Source organism: Sciurus carolinensis, chromosome 6, assembly GCF_902686445.1.
Source record: "Sciurus carolinensis chromosome 6, mSciCar1.2, whole genome shotgun sequence".
NCBI lineage: Eukaryota > Metazoa > Chordata > Mammalia > Rodentia > Sciuridae > Sciurus > Sciurus carolinensis.
The window spans coordinates 21797671-21815689 of NC_062218.1; positions in this window are offsets into that span (position 1 = coordinate 21797671).

Consider the following 18019-nt stretch of genomic DNA (forward strand, 5'->3'; position numbering starts at 1 on the left):
CAAACATCTTATACCTTGAATGTCATTACTTAAATAGAAGTAATTTTCTTAAATCTTACTTTAACATATTTTAATACTTGCATAGGGTATTTTTTTTATTTTATTGACTTATGTCTAAATTATATATTAGATTGATGGATATGAGATTTGCAAATATAGTTTCCCCAATTCCCTGTGGTCTCTTTATCTTCATTTGGATCTTATTAGTTCCATTAATATTTTGCTTCAATTTTCTTTCTTCTTCTCTCCTTGTTTTTTTATTTTTTCACCTTTCACTTTTAAAATTACAGAAAGGCATGCCCTGAACAACTAGTGAATAACATTTTAACCATTATGTTTATTATAGAAAACTGGTGTTTTCATGATACTCCTGACAATGTGTAACCATAGATTTGTGTATATGTGCTCTTAATTTGAGGTACTAATTACTGTTTTTCATATAAGTTAAAGAGTTTGTAATCTTTTGAGATTGGAAAATGGTTTATCCTAGTTTTTGTTACTCACCCAATAGAAAATACTGTGAATACTTTATAAGTATCTGTTGGAAAACTGCATGTTTGGGTATAGGCACAGGGAACATCTGCAAATAGATAACAATATGATAACTAATGTGGTAGGGTTCAGACATAGGACATGAGATCCTGTAAGGCCTGTTTCATGGAGAGAAGAGCTAAACTACCTCAGAGACTGGGGTATGGGTCTTTTAAATACAACTGACACTTTTGCTTCTTTTCATATATGACCTTTCTGTGTAATTTTATAGCTCTGACTTTTAAAAATCCTTCCTTTGTTCCTTGGCTTCTCTAATTCACTCATTTGCAATTTTCCTCTGGACTTTTCATCTTTGGAGGGCTTCTTTTTGTTAATATAATTATAAATGATTGGTATAAAGTAGAGGTGTTTATTAGAATTTAAAAGGTAGGAAGTTTTCAATAGAATTTATTAGACATTTAAGTATTGAGTAATTTGTGACTAAATTTTTTGAAAATATATATATAAGTGTGTGTGTGTGTGTGTGTGTGTGTGTGGTGAGTGTATGTGTGTGTGTGTGTGTCTCACATAAAATACCTAGACATATGTATATAGGTACTTTGTAAAGTGCATATAGTATTCCTCATGTGTTTACACCTATCTTTTGTTTTTGGTGTCAAATGATAAAAATTGTGTTTCCATAAAGTGCGCGTGAGAGAGTCTAGTAAGATAAGATACCAGTTAGCCAGGTCATGTAATACACATTATAAAAGAGCCTTGATTACTGTATTATGCACAGAATTACAGAACTGTCTAACTCATACTTATTTGTCATCTGACCTTTTTGAATTTCAGTCTCATGTGATGGACCTATATTTGAATGTGAATTTTAGATATTTTTTTTTAGAATTCTTGGAGTCAAATTTGAGATGAAATTCAAAAGTATTTCTATTATTTGTAATTGCTTATACAATAAGCAAAGATTTAAAAATAATTATTTGAATTAATTTAAATTCATTAATAAAAGTGAATGTGTTTAATAATAACATATAACTTCTCAAACCCTCATAAAATTCTCATACTATATATATTTTCAACTATATAAGTATCATGGAAAAGTAACATATTAAGAATCAAACTTTAGGATGAACTTTTAACCTAACCCCTTTTATAGTGAGTACAGTAATTATCTTAAAGTAAAAGGAAATTAAATAGACCATCTAATCTAGAATATGTCTATTCAGATTATCAAAAGAAAACAAGTTGATCAGGGTCATCTTTCTGATGAATGAACAGACAAGGAGAAAATTCTCTATTTATAAAGCAGAAATATTCCTTACAGTAAAAATAAATGGAAATTTTCTATTTTTCTATTTTGTAGGTTCTACCAAACAATGTCATGTGTTTCTAAATACATCATCAAAAATAAGAGGTGCCATTGTTAAAATTAGTAAGAACTAACCATTGGTTGCTTCCAAAGACCCAGTATTAGGTCTTATTTTAAAAAATTATTAATTACAATTGCACCTCACACTTGTTAAAAATTTCAAGTAAGCCAGATGCAGTGATACATGCCTATAATTCCATCAGCTCAAGAGGATGATGCAGGAGGATCACAAGTTCAAAGCCAGCCTGAGCAACTTACCAAGGTTGTAAGCTACTTAGTAAGACCCCATCTGAACACAGAAAATAAAAAATAAAAAAAGGGCAAGGGATGTGGCTCAGTTGTAAAGCACCCCTGAGTTCAATTCCCTGGTACCAAAACAAAGAAACAAACATAAAATCTTCAAATAAGATTTTATTTAAGACTAGTACAATGGGGTAAAGACTATTTTATAAAGTGTCAGTTGTGCCAAATTTGGTGGTCATAAAGTTCATCAACATAATTAGTCTACCTGTGTGTGATAATAATGCTTCACAGAATTTAGGTTCCTGTCCTTTCATAGAAACCTGGACACAGGATCTTAAATTTCTTAATGATTAATTGTCAAAGGATTGGCTTCAAAACTGTGAGAAAAAGGAAAAGGAAAAATTCCTGCTTTGTAGAAGATTTACATCTCAAAAGAGCAGAAAAACAACAACAAGAACAAAAATCCATGTTTCTAAAGTAAGTGCCCTAAGGAAAAGCAGATTAGGGACTTTAGGCAAGGAAGAAAACTGTCTAAACCTTAATGGAGCTGAAGGAAACTTAAGGGCATTCATATAATTTAAAGAAATTAGATATGACATAATACTTTTAGTTTTGTTATTCAACTTTAACATTCACACATACAAATACATGAATTACACATTCTGTAGAATTATAGATATAACCAGGTTGAATGAAGCACTGCTTGGAAACTGCAGCTTTTTCTTGTATTCAAGATACCACTTAATCAACAAAGGTGGCTACCCAGGATGCTTGCGGCAATGTCTCACGGAGATGGGTACACATATATATTATTGATCACAAGTGCTCTCAAATTTGAAAAATACTGGAGTAGATTAGTAAAAGATGATTATTTCTAAACTTTAAAACTGCACATTTGTCCTGTTTTGTAGGTAGCCATGACCAGGAAATTTTACACTGGTGCATTTTTGCATTGAATTCTCTGACTAATGAATCCCATTACCAAAGTTGTGCCCTTTTCAGGGCCGCTATAAACACAAACTCAACACAGTACATTTACACACTACAATATGGGCTGCTGCCACAGCCAATTACATTCTCAGACAAGAAGCTGACAACATAATTAGCATGAAGGAAAAACATTGCATTGTTGTGTACTTTCATTTTACCTAGTATTATTAATGATTCTATTAAAAGAACAGAAAAGTTATAATATTTGTTCTCATGGAACTCTCTCTAAATATATAAAGAAAGGCAATGATTAGTCATTTTTATTCACTTAATATTCAGTGTGTTCACTTGCCAAAGCACAAAGGCCAGAAAAGAAATTAACCTTTGCTCTTGGTTTGATAGGTTTGAAACTAAAATAAGAACCAGCTAGCATTAATAGTGCTAAACTGAAGCTGCTGGGAAGACAGATGAAGGCTTCAAAATAACCCCAGATGGTTACTGGTATATCCCTCTCAAAACAAAAATTTCAACCTGTTTAGTTCAAAGATCATTAGTTCCCTTATTCGTCAATTTGGGATTTTACATCTCATAATGTGAGGAATGCACTGTGTTATCTAACGGAGTGTGTGACCCTGGGCTAATTAAAAGGCACACATTAGCAGGGCAGGGTGAAGCAATGCTGCTTCATTACAAGTGGTGGTTTTTCCCTGGAGGCAGAAACATCAAAAGATTCTTGGAAGTGGTCCAAGGCATCAGTCAAAATCGATGCACTTCCAAGATAGCAAGGCTACTGAGTGGGATCGCAGCATTGGGAGCTGTTTGATCTGAGTGTGACTTTTTATTTGTTTGTCAGATTGGTGAAATAGAAGACCTCAGAGGGAATTGGACATGTAGACTGAGGCTGAATGTGACCTTTGCTGCTGACAGGACAGACTTGGACTTTGACCTGGGGGGTGGCATTAAAAATAGTACGTCCAGTACCTTTTATGCAGAGAGTGAGAGATGAGTGGGAAAAGGGAAGGGGAGAATGTGTAGGCTCCCCTAATCCTGTGATTCCCATTCCTTGACACTTCATCTCCTGGCTATATTTCTACCCATATACAATATGGTACCTTGAAGCCAGTGGTGAAGGAAAATCAACATCATGCCCTGGATAAGAATGATGCTGTAAAAAGTCATACAGTCACCCTGAAAACCCCTATAATAATTCCAATACTAGGAGTATCCAAAACAGAAGTAATCAAACCTAGGAAAAGGATAAACAGGACAAAAAAATCATAAAGCTGAATAATGGCACTTATAAACTTATCAGTAAGAAGGTGAAGATTACATATGTAACATTCATATTGTATATATAATAACATAATAACATGTCATATAAAATCTATATAATGAAAAAACTAAGCATCATCAAAAGAGTATGGTATACAAGTATGGTTTTATATACAGTGGTAAGACAATGTCTAAATTCTATTCCTATAACATGTAATATGATATAAATAAATACACATGTATTCTATGTTTATTATAAATGCAACTGTCTATGTATCTATATATCCATGTATCTATACACACATGCACATAACACTACAGTGTAAGCTGATATACATAATCATGCCATTAAGAAAGAAGGTGAAAGGTGAGATTGACAAACTTGGTATATTTATGTGTATGTGATTATGTATGGAGCGATGTTTTATAGAGATAAACATATGGGAATGAAGTCATGAAAACAGGTTGATTTTTTTCTACACATATTTTTCTCTATATATTAGGTTAATTTTGATTTTCAAAAATAAAGATAATATAAAAGGAAAGAAAGCACAAACAAATCTGATTTTGCCTTTTCTGGAGAGCAAATGTAGAAAACTTCGATTTTCCTAATTTTCCAAGGTAAAATCTGATTTTCTTAACCTATTCATATATTTTATGCTTTTTAAAGTTAAACAATCCTGAGTTTTCCTTGAACTATAATTTTGATTGAGAAGCAGAGTTAAATTGTTAATAAAAAATTTAAATAAATAATTTCCAATAAAAAAACTACATGTTTCATTTTACTTGAAAATGTATAAAAGCATACAAATCTCATAATGTTGATCAAAGCCTTCATTTTAAGTATGGAGGTCTTTACTAGATGGAATTACATGTTGTTTTTCTTGTATATTTAACTCATTTTTAGTAACCGATTTCATTTTACCAAAGACAGGAATTTCAACAGTTCTTTGGACTTCTTGTCCTTTAAGAATCTTATAACCCTTTTAGTTCAATCACCTATTATACTTGACTCACACTATCTTGACAGTAAATTATTTTGACTCACCTTTATTCTTTCCAAAGCATTCAATTTTCTTAATAGAATCCCTTTTTTTCTAATGATTTTTATGTTTATTTGATTTAGCAATTCATATAATTGGAAAGAGTAGTAAAGCTATTTTTTACCAGATTTGAAAACAGAAAGTAGTTGATTTTTGACAAGTAAGTGAGGGGAATGTGGCTAACTAGGGAATAGAAATAAACTTAATGAGGTATGAGGACTTTATATTACTAGGTAGGATTATTTTGGGAAAAACATCTTATTTTCTTTGATCTATCCTAGTCTATAGAAAAGTAAAATTTGTATTCTATAAATGCTCAATAAATTCTTGTTCAATAATACAGATGGAGGATGGAAAAATAATTCGCTAGGGGACAAAGATACATGTTGTAATGAAAATAAAAATGGATCATATGAAAGCTGTAAGAAATGGCAAAAGTGGCATGAGTCAAGAATATATATTAAAAATGTCTTGCAAACATTTTTGAAAAAAGAAATTTTTCATTACATACTTTTAAAAAAACCTAAAAATATAACTTTGAAAGTTTTTTCAAATAATAAGAAAGCAGACTTTGGTTATCCTCTCTTTAGAAGTTTTTATGAATGGAGAATGTAAAATACAATTACATGTGACCAAAATGAAATGCTGCTAACTTTAACCTTGCTTACATATCAATCAAGTCATGTTAAGCAGGTTGGATTGTTTTAAAAGAGAGATGGGTTATATGGGAAACATTTTAGATCTGTAGAAATGAATAAAAACAGAATATTTACTACAGATGTTTCATATAATATCTTCTCTCTCTATTTGGTAGGTGATTTTGCTTCTACCGAGGTAAGACATATACTTTTAATTATAATCATTTGAATTTTTGAAAATCATGTTTCTTGGGCTATAATATTCATAAATTAAGATAAAATATTAGCTCCTCAATATTTTATCCAGTTTGTTCAAATTCTGAAAGTTGACATACAAGGAAAATTTATATAATCAGTAATCTGTTCACTGTCCGCCAAGCAATTGGTACAGCAACTAAGAGGCACAACATGTCAGGAGAGGGATTGAATAGTTATAACACAAGTGCAGTTTATATTTGCTTTAGTAATACTGGCAGGGAGATAGTGTCTATGATACTTGCTAAAATGGTTTCATTCTCTTCAGCTAAATTATACTGTGGTGTGAAGGACAGTGATTTGAGCAAGTTCTTATCGTAAGTAACCAAGTTACCTAACCCAGCAGGTGAGAGCTAGACAAATGTAATAGTTATTATTAAGAAAATTTAGTAATTAAATTTTTATAACTAATATTGGCTTTTTGTCTGTGGTTCTAAATGTATTACATTTATTATGCAGCAGCAGAGGCTGACTGTCATGTTGGACAGGTAAAATTTTAAAAAGACAGGAAAAAAAAAAAAAAAAGCAAATATAAAACCCAACAAAACTGAAGAGTTCTCTGATAAACTTGCTCTTTACTGTCAAAATAGTATTTTTGGATCATTATCTGCAAATGGCTTTTTAGAATGTCATTTTTGTTCTCACTTTTATGAAAACACTAAATTTTTATTCCTCTGCTTCTTTGGACAGTCTCCCTCTCTAGGCCCATCTTCAGCCTGACTGCCCTCTCTTTTCCAAATACACAGTGCCAAGTCACGAGCAGTTGTTCATTTGCACGTGTTTCAGGACAGCTTTGGAGGCAGGTCCTGAGTCTAGTGAAGCTCCATTACACCACAGTCTGATGCCTGTGTGCCTGAGGAACAGATAGAAGTTTTTCTGAGAAAATACACAGATTCTGGAAAGTGTACACACCCTAAATGCCATTGTGTTGTAGCGTTTGCATAGCTGCAAAATGTCACATTTATTTTAATATTTTAATTATTTAATATCTGCTGGGATGGGATAATATTTTTAAACTGAGATTACTAAGACAGAAACTGAACTGGGCAGTAAAGTTTTGAGAACATGAGAAAAAAATAAATCTCAACATATGTCACAGAATGACTTCAAAGATAACTCAAAAACTATCGGACCAGAGCAACTGAAGTGAAAGTAACCCCCCAAGAAATTTTTTCAGAAAGACCTGGATCCACAATTACCTACTCAGAAGTAAGCCTTGTTACACAGAAGACACTGTGCATTAAGAATGTAGAAAGAGATCAAGATGTAGCAAAGACACAACAAAACTTCAGACCATGTTAAATTACTACTGTTTCTGACTTTCTGGCAACTCCCAAGAGTATATGCTGAAAGAATACAATGTATAAAAATACTCTTAAGTCATTTTTAAATCTTTGTCCTAAATGTACTGGAAGAGTTCATTGATAAACTATGAGAAACTACCAAACTCTTTTACCCATTCCTGACTGAACCCTTTTTTCTTTCCTTTCTTGCTAATGCCAAACCAGCTTCTAATATCTTATAACTCCAAATAAGAGCAAGTTCTGACATGGTAAGATGATCCATGTATTGTTGTACAAGAGACCAAAAAAGAATAAAAGCGCATGAACATTTGAAATTGCAAACGTCTGCGCAACAAAGGAGAAATGCTCGGCACCTACTATACTTTATGTTTGGAGTGATGAGGACAAAATATAAGACACTCAGTTTGTTGGGACTAATGACACGTTAACTAACTCAGGCTGACTCCTTACTCCCTGGCCAGTGAGCAAGATCAAGGCTCAAAGGCGGTTTCAAAGTTTCATGATGATAAACCGGACCACCGTCAGGGATTGGTTAAGGACAGTTCTGCGAAGGGTGATCAGCTAGTGCTTGCCATATAGTCCAATGGGACTCTCGCCTGCGTGAACCCCCCTGCCTTGCTGACCTTTAAGCTGATTGGTTCCCGCCTAACCCCCACCCTACATAAAAGCTGTGGGATTTCCTCAATAAACGAATTCCTGCTGTGATGGGTCTCCCTGACCGTCTGATTGTCCTCCGCCGGGAGGGTTGGGGAGTGGGCCGTCAGTCGACTTTACCTATCCTGATCTGACCTTGTTGGGGAGTGTCCCCTTCCCTTGCCACTGGTCGAGAAGAGCAGGGGGGCTTAAGACCCTGACATCAGTTAATATAGAACCTAGCGTATCAGAATAGCTAAGTGAAGGTTCAAGGTAAATTCAGTGTGCCAAAGGAGAAGACGGCTTATTAAAAAGGAGAGAAGGGAAGATGAGAGGAGAGAGAGGAGAGAAGAGAAGAGAAGAGAAGAGAAGAGAAGAGAAGAGAAGAGAAAAGAAAAGAAGAGAAGAAAAGAAATTAAAGGAACTTGTTAAACCCACAAATGAATACAAATATCTAGGCATGGAAAGGTCAAAGATCACATACCAGATTTAATTAAAACAAATCTACCCCAAATTACATTACATAGATCTATCAGAAATGAAAATTAACAAGATGAACAAAATTGTAAGAGAAAAGAAATAAATAATACATAAGGGTGTCCTCATACACCTAATAATAGTTATCTTCAAAGAAATTTTACAGAAAAGGAGAGAGGAGGAAGAGATTTTCATAATATAAAAGGAGAAAAACATGTCAACTAAAACCACTGCACCTTGCAAAGCTAAACTTTAAAGAAGAGATAAAGGCATTAATAAAGAAATAAAATCTAAAAGAATATATCTCCACCAGACCTATTCTACAAGAAATGCTGAAGAGAATTCTTCAAACTGAAGGAAATAAGTCTTAATAAACAAGGAAAAGGGTAGAACTCACCAGTGAGAGTAATTAGATAAATTTACAGGATGGTAATGTAGCTCAATGGTAGAAACCTTGCTAGCAGGCACATGTCCCTTGTTCAACTCCCAGTACCAAAAAATTTTTTAAAAAGTGTTAATTATGGATGGACTCAATGGCACACCCCTGTAATCCCAGGGACTCAGGAGGTTGAGACAGGAAGATCACAATTTCAAAAGCAGTCTCAACAACTTAGCCAGGCCCTCAGCAACTTAGCTGGATCCAGTCTCAAAATAAAAATAAACAAACAAATAAAAGATCTGGGGGTGTGACTCACTGGGTAAGCACCCTGGGTTCAAAACTGGGTACCAAACATGAATGGTATGAATCTACATCTTGCACAACCATAGACACAAAAAGACGTATCCCATTTGTGTACAATGAATCAAAATGCAGTCTAAAAATAAAAAAATGAAAAAAGACAACAAAAAAGTAATTTTATGTAGAAAAATTCAGAATTCTCTAATATTATAAACTCAGTGCTTAATCCATTCATATCTTTAGTATGAAAACTAAAATCAAAACAATATTAGTTGCATGAATATGCTAAAAGATAATTCAATATAAAGGATACAAAATGAAGTATCAAAAACTCAAAATGTGGGGCGGAAAGGGATGCAAGAGTAGAGTATTATTATTGATACATTTTCTCTAACTTAAAAAAAAGTATGAACCTGATAATCACTGTAAATTGTTGTCTTTTCAAAACAGCTTCTTATAATTAAAAGATATTTGTGTAAGCCTTATGAAAATCAAAAATCAAACAGCCATAATAGACAATTAAAAAATAAACATGGGATCAAAACACCCTAGTAGAGTACATCCCTTTACAAACAAGACTTCATAAGAGAGGCAGAGAAAGGAAAAAAAAAAAAAAAAAAAAAACTCAAATAAAACTAGAAAATAAGTTGGCAATTATTATAGTAAACCCTTACCTACCAATATTTCCTGGAATATAAATAGATCATTTTTTTTTCTATTGAAAGACTTAACATTCTGAACGGAACTGAAAGAAACTCAAATATACGAGTGACAAAAATTCACTTTATATCTAATGATCTAAATAGATTGAAAGTGCAGGGATGGAAGAAATAATTCTATGCAAATGAGCTCTGAAAAAAAGAGTAGTAGAAGCCACACATACCAGGTAAAATAGGTTTTAAGTCAAAAGCAGTAAAAAGTTACAAAAAAGGGGAATTACATAATAGAAGTCAAATACATAAGGTAAATAGTAAGAGAAACAAAGGGAGAGATAGACTGCAATATAAAATTTAAAACATATTCATAAATGGATGCATCTTTTAGACAGAAAAAATCAAGACAAAAATGATTAATTTCAAATGCACCTGAGGTCAAACAGACCAAAATAACATCTATAGAGCTATCCTTTCAACAACTGCAGAATACAGTTTCTTCCAGTTAGAACTTAGAACAGTCTGCATGATAGGTCACATGACATGTAGACCACAAAACAAGGCTCAATAATTAAAAAAAAAATGAAACTCATATTGAGTATCTTTTCCCACCACAAGACAATGAAGCTAGAAATCGATAAAAATAAAAACTTTTAAAACTATGCATATATATAGAAATTAAACAACATAACTTTGAACAACCATTTGATCAAGAAAGAATTCAAAAGGAATTAATGAATGTATTAAAAAAAATAAAATTGTAAATGCATCAACCAAAGTCAAGAGATGCTACAAAAGAAAAAAAATAAGAGAGTGGGAAGAAACAATGCCCACATCACAAAACAGAAAGACCTCAAATTAAAAAAAAACAAAAACAAAAACAAAAACAGAAAAAAACATGTTTCCATATCTCAAGAAACTAGAAAAGTGAGAAAAATATTAAACAAAAATTTAGTGGAAGGAATAACTAATCAAGATCAAAGTGAAATAGAAAATTATTGGAGGACTGTTTTTTCAAAAGATGAAATTCTCAAATAGCAATCCTAATAAATAGATAAATTGATAAATAGAGATACACAAAGTAAACAGTTCAACATCACAGAAATGCAAGGAATTACTAGATTGTTATGAACAACTGCCTGTCAACAAATAGATATCCTAAAATAAATAGATTAATTCCTGGACACACACAAACTCTCCAGTACCAAATCATGATGAAGTAGCAACCCCAAACAGACCAATAATAGATCAAGTTTAAAAACAAACAAGTGTCAGTAAAAATAAAAATGTATTCTGCATTACATTAAAGAAAAGCCCAGGACAAGCCAGCTTCATTGCTTAGTTCTATGAGAAACTAAAAGAAGAGGTAATATCAAGTTTAAAAAATTACAAATTGAAAGAGATGTTCTTCTGAATACATTCTGAGATCAAGATTGCCCTAATATCAAAACCAGAAGAAGACACAACAGATAAATGATACTACAGATAAATATCCATGAGGAACTTAGATGCAAAAATCCTCAACAAAATGCTACCAAACTGAAAACAACAGCACTTTACTAAGTTTATTCACCATGATCAAGAGGAATTTATCTCAGTGATAAAAACATGATTCATCACATGCAAATCAGTATATTTTCTGCAACTTAATAAACATTTAGGAACAAAAAGCACATGATAATTTCAAGAGATGCATAACATGCATTTAATAATATTCAAATTCCTTCATAATAAAGCAGAACAAATCAGGTACAGAATGAATTAATCTTAACATAATAAAGGTCATTAATATAAGCCTACAACTAACATGATTCTGAATATGAAAAATCTGAAAATTTTCCTTCTAAAATCTGGAACAAGATATGAATTCTCAATTTCACCACTTCATTCAATATACTACTGGGAATGCTGGAATAGAGAAGGAAAAAAAGAAGACCCAACTTGGAAAGTAAATCAAATTTCAAATATTTGTAAGTGATCTAATCTTATGCATAGATAATCCCCCAAATTTCACCTCCCACAAAAGAAAACTATTAGAAAAAAAATGATTTCAGCCAAATACAAAACTCAATATACAAAAATCAATAGTGCTCCTAAATACCAATGGAAAATTATCTGAATTTGCAAGGAAGCAATCCCATTTATAAGAGAAATTAAAAAATTAATAAGCTACCAAGGAATAAATTTAATAAAAGAGGGAAATTATGTTTACAATGAACACCATAAAACACTGATGAAAAAATTGAAAAAAGATACACACATATAAATAGAAAGACATGTTGTGTTCATGGATAAGAAGAAACAATACTGTTAAAATGTACCTACTACTCAAAGTGATGCATAAATTTAGTACAATCCTATAAAAATACCAGTGACATTGTTCATAGATCAAGGGGAAAAAAAATCCTAAAATCTGTATGGAACCACAATACATTCCTAAATAGTGAAAACCACATTGAGAAAAATGAGCAAAGCAGGAAGTATTCCACTACCTGACTTCAAAACATACTGAACAGCCCGAGTAAACAAAAGAGCATGATATAGTATAAAAATAGAAATACAGACCAGTGGAATGGGAAACGGAGTCCAGACATAAACCTATGCATCTACAGTCAACTGATTTTCAAAAAAAAAAGTTGCTAAAAAATGCATTGTGAGAAGGACACTCTTTTCAACAGATGGTGGTGGGATAATTGGATTTTCCTATGCACACAAATGAAATTCAAAGACTATCTTCCACCTGTAACAAAACCAACTCAAAACAAATTAAATATTTAAAGTAAGAAACTATGAACTGAAACTATGAGCCTGAAACTATGAACTTACTAGAATAAACCACCAAGTAGGTGCTTCAGAACATTTGTGTGGGCAAGGATTTCTTTATTTTTTCGAAAAGACTCCCAAACTAAAAGAAAATAGAAGCAAATATGGAAAAAGGTATTATATCAATTATAAACTGTGCAGAAGAAAAGAATCATCAAAGAGTAGACAAATATTCATAAACTGCACTCACCAAAGGAGATTAATATTCAGAAGAGATAAGAATAACAAAAACTCTGTCACAAAAAATGAAGAGTTTAAACAAAAAGTGATATGCTTAAAAGGGCATTTCTCAAATAAAGATCTAAAAATGGCTAACAGGTAGAAGGAAATGCTCAATGTTTCAATGTGACTAATATTAAGAAAACACCTACAAACCACAGTGAGATATCAAATCACTGAAACTCTTAAGGTAATTGTCATTAAAAACAAAACAAAACAAAACTAATGATAAAAAGTGTTGGTGAGCATGTGGAGAAAAGGAAAACTTGTTGATGGGAATGTAAATTAGTATATCCATATGTGAAACAGTATGGAAATTTTGCAAAAATATGAAAATAGAACTGCCATATTATCCAACAGACCCACTACTAAGATATTATATAAAATAATTGTAATCAGAATTTAAAGAGATAGTGTGCTATCATTTTCATTGTAGCACTGTTCACAATGACAACTACCTAAGTGTCCATTAACTGAAGGATGGTTAAAGAAAATGGTTCATGTGCATAATGGAATTCTATGCAGTCATTAAACAATGAAATCCTATGGATTGCTATGACATGCATGGAAATAGACAGAATTATGCTAAGAGAAATGTCAGGCAGAAGACAAGTATCACATGTCATTCATGTGGAATCTAAAAAATTCATCCCCATATAAATTCAGAGTAGAAGTGATGATTACCAGTTGCTGGGGATGAGGTCGTAGGATTGGATGGAGAATGGATGATCAGTGAATACTAAATGTTATGGTTTAGATGTAGTGCCCCAAAATCTCACGTGTGAGATAGTCCAAGAAGGCTTGGAGGAGAAAGGATCAGGCTACAGCATTAAATTAATCAGTAAATTGCTACCTGATGGAATTAACTGAGTAGTGACTGAAGGCAGGTGGGGTGCAACTGAAGGAAGTTGTTCACTGGGGTTGGGAGTGAGGGGTATATATGTTTTATCTGGAGAGTAGAGTCTCTATCAGCTTTCTGATCACAATGTGAGCTGCTTCTCTCTGCCACACTCTTCTGCCATGATGTTCTGCTTCATCTTGAGCCCCAAGGATAGATCCTGCTGTCCTGTGGATGGAGACCTCTGAAACCCTGAGCCCCCAAATAAATTTTTCCTCCTAAAATCGTTCCGGTCAGATCTTTTAGTCACAGCAGCATAAAAACTGGCTGAAGCACTAAGTTATAGTTTGATAAAAGTAGGAAAAGTTCTGGTGATCCATTGCATATTTGGGTAACTATAGACAACTATAATGCCTGGATCTTTAAAAAGAAAGAAGAAGAAGGAAGAAGAAGAAGAAGAAGGAGAGGAAGGAGAGGAAGGAGAGGAAGGAGAGGAAGGAGAGGAAGGAGAGGAAGGAGAGGAAGGAGAGGAAGGAGAGGAAGGAGAGGAAGAAGAGGAAGAAGAAGAAGAAGAAGAAGAAGAAGAAGAAGAAGAAGAAGAAGAAGAAGAAGAAGAAGAAGAAGAAGAAGAAATAATTGTGAATGATTTTACCATAAGGAAGTGCTAAATGATTGAGGCGATAGATACGCTTATTCTGATTTAAACATTACACAATGTATTCATGTGACAAAACATTACACTTTACAACATTAATATGTATGTTTATATTGATTAGTTACTAAGTTACACTTAATAAATAACATTAAAACCTTGATTTTTGTGTGTGTGTGTGTGTGTGTGTGTGTGTGTGTGTGTGTGTGTGATATACTGGGAATTGACCCAGAGTTTCCCCACCACTCAGCTACATTCTCAGTCATATTCATTTTGAGAAAGGGTCTCACTAAATTGCAGAGGCTGGCCTCAAACTTGGGATTCTTTTTCTTCTGCCTCCTGAGTTACTGGGATTACAGATGTGTGCTTCTGCATCTGACTTAAAAACCTGATTTTATTATAGTGAAGAAGGTAGATCTTGCCTTTCCTTCTACCATCATCATATAACCATTGTTAGAGACCTGATCTGGGGTGCAGCAGTCAATGTTGATATATCAATACCTGATAATGATCAAAGAACAAATACTTTTAATTTATCATTTTAAATTGCATCTGTGTCAGATTTTGCTAACATATTTTGCTGATGATGCAGATCATTTTTAAAAACTATTAAAATATCATTACATGAAATGCATAAGTGATACCACAATTATAATTATGTGCATGCTATTTTGTTTTGCTTCTTTCATTATTTTATGAGCTATCTAATACTAAGCCTTATTTGAAAAGTCACAGGAGTGATATTGATATTTGTCAGCTGCAGGAAATTATACAATGAGTTATGCTATCCTAGTATAAATCAGTGTGTGAGATTCCATTATGTGTTCATGAAGCTGGTACATAGATTGATATTGGGTTTATTCTCATTTATAAATAAATGACAGTACTGCCAAAATAATTTTTGAAGATGTTTTTTTCTGTCATCTTCTTATTCATAGGTTTGCATCTTTAATTGTGTAAGTTAATATTTTCTTTTTTTTTTTTTTTTTTTTTCTTTTTGACTGGGAATTGAATCCAGGGTCAATTGATCATTGAATCACATCCCCAGCCTTTGTTTTTAAACTTTATTTTGATACAGGGCACTAAGTTACTTAGGACCTTGCTAAATTGCTGAGGCCGGCCTTGAACTTTTGATTCTTTTGCCTCAGCCTCCTGAACCACTGGAATTGCAGGCTTGCACCACTGCACCTGGTTATATGAATTGATATTTATGCAATATATATATATATATATATATATATACACATATATATATATATATACATACACACAGACATATATATATACACATATATATGCACATATATTTCTATATCTTTAATGTTATGCATGTATTGCTACCTATGTAAAATAATGTGTATACATTTAAAGAAAGCAATGTTTGCTTTGCTTTTTAATCTGTTATATCAATTTCAATGACTTATAATGTGTCAATGTTTTTGCATTATTGCTAATATGTATTAAACTTCTTAAAATTTTTATAAGTCAAGATCTTCCTAAATGAAATGTTCACTTCATTAACACCCTTATATGGACATCCAAGTAACATATTCATGATATGTTACTTGAAGCAATTATTCATCACACTAACATTTATTTTTTCTTCATTTTGCAAAGAGAAGCACACTTATCTGTGTGCTTTCCAGAGACAAATGGTAATGAAATTCACATTTAAAAATATGTAAGCTTAAAATGGATATAAGGTCATATATTATAGTTTCCTAGACTATATTTCTGTGATACAATGCCATTTTCTGATTGATGGGCTGGTAGATTGTTTAATACAGGTATGACTGAAATATTTTCCTCCAGATACATCCTTCACTTTACTGAAATTCAGAAGAATATATTTCCAACAATGTCATTGATGTCTTTTTATCTCTCTCATCTACTGTCATATTTATACTGATTCCAATGTAGGCCATGGAAGAAGTGCAGTTAAATGTAGAAAATGTGAGATTTATCCAAAGTGGGTTAACATATGTGGAATGTGTTCCTGTTTAATATTCTATGTCACTGAAAAAACACAAAAAGTAAAAATAGTACAATATATGTATCAGTAGTAATAAAACTGAAACAAATAGCTTAAAATATTAAGGATAAAGTTATGATAAGGAAATTTTTATGCTTAAATACATTTAAATTAAAGTGTTTGGGAAACTAATGTCTAAAACATGCCAAGTAATTAATATAACTTTCATGTAGAGTCATCTAATGAACACAGATCTGACTCTCTCAAGGCAAGAAAATAAAACCTGAGCCATCCAAGCTTGTTTTTACATGTTGATACAGAATCTAATCAGACTAAAGTGATATTTCACTGAGATTTCAATGTGTATTTCCCTGATGATTCATAATGTTGAATTTTTTTATATCTTTGGTGCTATTACATTATTAAGGAAAGATTTCACCCATGGTTTGCTGGTCACAATACTTGATCACATCTTTACTGAATATTTTCCTCTAATTCTCATGGAATTGTATATGTCTATCAATTACAAATTGACCCAGAAATACAGATTTGAACATTCATTAATGACTACAGCAATGATGAATTTTGTGTGTCAAACTGGTTGGGTTAAGGGATGCTCAGCTGCAAAAAAGTTTGTTTATGGGTCTATCATGAGTGTGTATCTATAAGACATTGACATTTGAATTGGTAGAATGAAAAATAAATTTCTGCCTTAACTAATGGAGGCAAGCAAAATCTTCCTCATTTAGGGTCTGAAAAGAACAGTGGTAAAGGGAAGCCATATTCTTTCTCCTCGAGCTGAGACATCCATCTTCTTCTGCCCTCAGAGCTCACAGTTTCTGACACTCGGGTCTCTACACTTTGTCCCTCGGATCATTCGCATCCCTTTCTGTCCATCCCTAGTTGTGACTTTCAAACACAGAATGAGAGTTACACCATTGAATTCTATGGTATGCAGAATCTGATTGAGTTATATACTTCTCGCTTTCCTGGTTCTCTACCTCGAAAATGACAAACGTTGTCAATTCCCAGTATTCATAACTACATGATATACATAATGTGTTTGCATATACATACATATATTTCAAATAATGGTTATCTTCTTTTAGAGAACTTTGAATGATAAAGATTTTGTTACCAAGAGAGATGGTAGAAGAGAATTTTAGGACTGAGTTTTCTGATTTGTCACTGGATTTTCTAGAATTGATTTTCTAATCTGAATCAATATAAAGATTGAAATGAATATTTCCAGCATTAAAAAGAGCAATGACAGTTCATGCAATGATCTGGCAATATAAATATGCAAATTCCTCCTATAAGTAACCCTAATCAACCACTTATTAGAAGCAAAGTGTGAAGCGATTCTCTAGATAATTTTGAACATTTTTGGAAAACTCAGACACATAGTAGTCACTGGATGTTTCTAATATTAATATTGCTAGAAAATTAATGATAGAAAAGGATAGGTTCAGAGATCAAATCACCAGCTATTGGGCTGTGTATAGGACCCAATAATGTCTAGGTGTGCTC